The following is a 5,579-nucleotide window of genomic DNA, read 5'->3' as shown; positions in this document are numbered from 1 at the left end:
AGTTACAGGTTGAGAACCAAGGGCAGAAAGAAGAGGCCCTTTTCTACATCTGAGCGATTGCCATCTCTGCACACAGCTGTGCAGTGAGGAAAACTTGTAAAGAGACAGATGTTGCCTTAAGAACTTTAAACCTATGACTTTTTCGGATTTCTCCACAGTATCCATAGACAAGATTCATGTGATCTGCCCCATGTTCTTATCTCAGATTTTGGGATGTCTTAGGAGTGTGAGCCTGGCTGTATGTGTCATTCGTGATTTAAGATAGTGTCCTCAACCAAGGTTTGTACAATAAAGCTGAAGTCCCAGCTAAGAGGAATTAATTTCCAAAGTGGTACTGCATTACTGATCATGGATCTTTGGAGGATCATGTTTTATTTGTTTGTTTGTTTTCCAGGATCCTGTAAAACAAGCATTAAGAGTTTGCATTTTTAATATAGCAAGAGGAAAAAAATCAAGCAGATTGGCTTTTATAGATTCACATTCCTTTAAAGGCAATCAGGTGATGGGCAGTGTACAAGTCTCTCTGGGTGTCATGTCCTTGAAAGTGCAAAAGTGCTTACCATAGGCTCAACTGAGGTGGCCTTGGGTAATAATCATGTTCATACACATTGCAGAGGGAAACTGCTGTCCTAAACCATGAAGGCTTTTACTTGTCCAGAATTTATGGTGGTAGAATTCCTGTGTCTGTTAAGCTGGTGACTTTAGAGTGATATCTTGCAATCTTCTAATTTAAATTTTAGAACAACTAAGGGGGATTTTGATCAGGAGTAGAGATGAACTGTCCACGAAATCTCTGAGTACATTTCAAATGCTTATGTTTGACAGGGATAGCTGTCTTAGGCATCTATCTACTTATTATTTATCACTGTATCCAAAGTAACATGAATAAGTTTTACTTGTAAGCAGGAAATGTCTAAGAGAAGACTTTTTTTGATGAAACTACTTTGGTATTACTTTATTCATATCATTTTAAGTCATCCATACATAATTTTCTAACAACTCTTGATCATTCCTATTACGATATAAATAATTAAATCTGAATTGGAACAGAACTTTCTTTTCCTTCTCCCAGGAAGAGGTCTTCTGCTTGGTATCTGCTGAGAGATACTGCACATCACTTTCTATACAAATCTGCAGAAGGATGTCTGGGTAATTACTAGGGCTGATGTCACTTGCAGAAGGGCATCATTGTAGCACAGCTGAGTCTCTTCACTTTCTTATACCTTTATCTGATTGGCTCTTTCAATGGTAACTGAGGAAGGTGGCTGCAAAGCTTCCATTGTCAATAACACCTGGTCCTGAATTCCACATATATCTGGCATGCCCAACATTGCTCACAGCATGCTTTTGCCTGTCATATCAGTTAGCATGAGCTTTAGAAGAGCCTTTGTATCTTTCACGGTCATCTGCATTTAGGCAATACTTTGTTGTTTATGAAGCTCAACCTTCTGCTAACTCCTTTAGAATCCACAATGACTTTGGGATATTGCAGAAGGGGGAAGCTAAGGACCATAGCTTATGATCCTTTCTAAGTCTCACAGGGAAGATCCAACTTGTTTTCTAATTGAAATATTATTAAAAACCCAGGACTTCTGATTGTTTTTGTTTATTTTTCCCCAAAAGTCATGAGATAATATAAAACACTTTATACTAGTCACTTTGTTTACCATGGCCACGATATCTGTCCAAAACAACTTAAGGGAAAAGAGATATGTTGTGACTTCTGGTTTGTTGAGTGGTCAATCGGTTATAGTGGGGAAGAAATCACTGAATAGCTGAGTTGCGGTAGAGAATGGTCGTTGGTGACTATTTAAAAGCACTGTGAAATGGAGCACAAGAAGAGTAATAGGAATCAGGGACCTGAAATTACCTTCAGAGACTGTCCTCTGGTGACCTACTTCCACAAACTAGGACCCATTTCCCAAAGTTTACACAAATAGTAGTCCTAGGAGGTACACAAATATTCAAAACCAGAGTCTATGGGGGACATTCAAGTTTCCCCACAAACCTTGCAGAATTAAGCCAAGAAAGGGGTCTTTGAAGAGAAGTTTTGATATATACTTCCCCTATGATAGGCACAGGGTTAAGTGCAAAGCAGGGCTATGTGCCCTTTTCTGCATTAAGTCATCATAGTTCCATGAAACACATCTAAATGACACCAATGACACCAGCAAGGAGGGCACTGAGCTGACTTAGAACTGGGTCACACACCTGTTCTTCTAAATATAAGCAAATTTGCAACCCGAGCCACTGGCTGTCAGTAAAAGTTCAGCAAGTGAAAACTGGGGCTTGTGCCTGCTGTAGCCTGGCCCAGAGTTTCCAGATGCAGCAGGCCAAAGAGGCCTTGGGTATTTGGCACTGTTTGGTAGTGGTCACTGTGACCTCTCTCCGTGCAGATTTTGATTGTGATCCTTCATATCCTTATTGTTATTTTTAAGTATGCTTAGTTTGCTCCTCTGGTTCAGCCTGTACCCAGGTTGTTGAATGTTCCAGGTCCTTTTGGTTGATGTAAATGCAACTAGCTTGAATTTTTGTGTTAGGAAAAGGAAAGGTTTTCCTGAGGAAAATTGTTACTCTTCAGAACATTAAATCTATGTTTTGATTATCTATGGGGAAAGAAATATTATTTTATACTCACAGTCCCTAGATATCATCATGCAGCTCTTTCTTGATAACACACATTTTTTTTAAGTCTGTCATTCTCTTTTTATTTTTATTTTTATTTTTTTATTTTTTAACAACTTTATTTTACAAAAATAAGATAAATGTACAGATTTTAAGCATTTTTTGCATAAAATTATACAATACATTTTTGTCAGTACTTTTTTCAGATTTTAAAATAATTTTTACATAAAACTGTATGAATATATTTTTAGTCAGTACTTGATTTTTTTAAAGGTTTGATAGTATGCATTGAAAACTTAATAGTTACAATGAGCATAAAGTACATGTAAAACAAAATGTAACATGGAAATAGTCAAAGTTTTCTTGTTGTATAGAGAATTTTTTTTGTTTTGTTTTGTTTTCTTTATTTCTTGGACTTCATACAGTCTGTGAGTTGTTTCTGGGGCAGTGCGAGCCTCTGGGGTTAGCATCCCATTATCAGTGACTGCATATTATATCTGTTCTTTTGTGACTGGGTTATCTCACTCAGAATGATATTCTCTAGATGCAGCCATTTTCTTAAGAATTTGGTCAAGTCATTGTTTCTGGTCGCTGGATAATACACATTTTTATTTCTGTCTTTTGCTCAGAAGGAAATGGATCGGGGTGAGGCTTTCGGGAACATTCCACACTACTCTTAGCAGATGACATGTTGTAGGTAGTGGGAATGCACATGACATAGCTTATGACCTGTTATAGCAAACATGGTATCACCAAACCTGTCTAGGAGAACTGGTTGATCTAAATGGCCAAAGCTCTTCAAATTGTCCATATGATTCTCATGGATTTTTAGTGCATTATTTCTAGATGCCAAGAGTTGACAGGGACATTTCTTAATTCTCTTTTGAAATAGCTGTTAAGTCTTTTTTTTTTTTTTTAATGCAATTGAGAAAGATTGGGATATTGAAATTTTTCATTTTCTAGAAAATTTGTGAAGAAAATGAAAACTTTATATAACAGGAATGAGGGAAGGTCTTTAAAAGTTTTTTTCCTTCAGATTCTTACTACAAACAGTGTACAGTTACCCCCTTACATCAAGAGTCTACATTCTTGTTCTCTGTGAGTTTGAGGACCGCCTGGTCTACACAGAGAATTCCAAGCCACTCAAGGTTACATAATAACCCCATATCAAAAAGAAAAGTAAAATAAATAACAAACCAGTAAAAACCCATAAGAAAGGGGTTCTCCCAAAAACAGAATTTATATAGTCCTGAGAGCAAATGTATGTGGCTCTTATTCACAATAAGATGGCAATTTGGTGAAACTTTACTAATAATGAACTGTGATGTGTGAAATTTTCCTTGTATTTGTTGGTAATTCCTGTTATTTAAAATGCTAAATGTTTATGAACATGTGAATGTATTGTAATGCGTTTGTCCATATGTGTGTGTGGATATCTTGAAGTGTATGTATGTGCAAAAGAGCTCAGTGATCAATAGTGGGTGTTTTCCTCAATCACTTTTTTTTTTCTATGTTAAAAAAAAAAAAACCAAACCAAACCAAAACAAAAAAATTCCAACTTACAGCTAACCCCTGAGAGCCCCATCACCGCCAACCTAGTCACCATCACCACAACCATGAGCAGTGTGGCAGCAGAGAGACCCAGCAAGCCACCCAATGCTCCTGCCGCCACCGTCAGAGCCACCGACATCAAGCCCCGCTCCACGGGCAGAGGCACGGATACTGGCGACCCGGGTGGCCTCACATTGGTGGGACAAGAAAGTCATAGCAATGAAGGTTTGGGGAACAGTAAAATGGTTTAATGTAAGGAACGGATACGATTTCATCAACAGGAATGACACCAAGGAAGACGTATTTGTACACCAGACTGCCATAAAGAGGAATGACCCCAGGAAGTACCTTTGCAGTGTAGGATGGAGAGACTGTGGAGTTTGATGTTGGTGAAGGAGAAAAGGGTGCGGAGGCAGCAAATGTTAAAGGCTCTGGTGGAGTTCCAGCTCAAGGCGGTAAATACGCAGCAGACCGCAACCAATATAGACACTATTCACACTGTAAGGGTCCTCCACTCAATTACCAGAATAGTGAGAGTGGGGAAAAGAACGAGGGGTCGGAAAGTGCTCCTGAAGGCCAGGCCCAAGCACGCCTGTCCTATTGCAGGCGCAGGTTCCCACCTTACTACGTGCGGAGACCCTATGCGCATTGACCACAGTATTCCAACCTCTCTGTGAGAGAAGCGATGGAGGGAGCTGACAACCAGGGTGCAGGAGAGCAAGGTAGACCAGTGAGACTATAAACAAACAAACAAACAAATAAATAAATAAACAAATAAACAAATAAACAAATGAATGCATGAATGAATGCATGAATGAATGAATAAATGAATACATACATACATGCATACATACATATATGTCGGGGTTACAGACCATGATTCTGCAGGGGCCCTGCTCGCCAAAGATAGCCGAGAAAGGTAGAAAAGATGGCATTGAAGAGGACAAAAAAAAAAAAAAAAAAAAAAAAAAATCAAGGATATGAGACCCCAGGTCAGCAGCCACCTCAATGTTGGTATCTCCGTAACTCCAATGACCAATGCAGACTCCCAGCGATAACCACAAGATAGCAAAAAGACAGAAGCTGAGATTTCATCTGCTCCGAGGCTGAGCAGGGCGGGGCTGAGTAAGCATCAGCTTGCCATTTCTACCACCATCGGGTTTGGTCATCAAGATGAAATGGATATAAAATTCCAGGAATAAGAAATGAATAAAGATTGGAGCTGAAGACCTTAATGCTTGCTTTTTTCCCGTTGACCAGATACACTAGAACTATCAGCATTATCTGTGCAGCATGGGGTTTTTATTATTTTTACCTAAATATGTCTCTTGAGTAATGGCAAACATGTTTTTTAAGAAAAAAAAAAAAGTAGGTCTGGTTTTTCTCGATACACCTTTAACAGT

At 38.8% G+C, this 5,579-nt stretch overlaps 1 pseudogene across 1 annotated transcript; it reads left to right on the top strand.

Moving 5' to 3' along the window:
• The first annotated feature begins 4,281 nt into the window (after positions 1-4,281).
• LOC308433236 (Y-box-binding protein 1-like) lies at positions 4,282-4,918 on the top strand (annotated as a pseudogene). The gene has a single exon. The product of its transcript is annotated as a Y-box-binding protein 1-like (transcript).
• The last annotated feature ends 661 nt before the right edge of the window (positions 4,919-5,579 follow it).

The sequence above is a fragment of the Micromys minutus genome (genome assembly GCF_963924665.1).
Source record: "Micromys minutus genome assembly, chromosome: 19".
NCBI classification, from domain to species: Eukaryota; Metazoa; Chordata; class Mammalia; order Rodentia; family Muridae; genus Micromys; species Micromys minutus.
The sequence above is the reverse complement of the archived record's forward strand: the minus strand, read 5'-3'. Positions and strand labels throughout refer to the sequence as shown.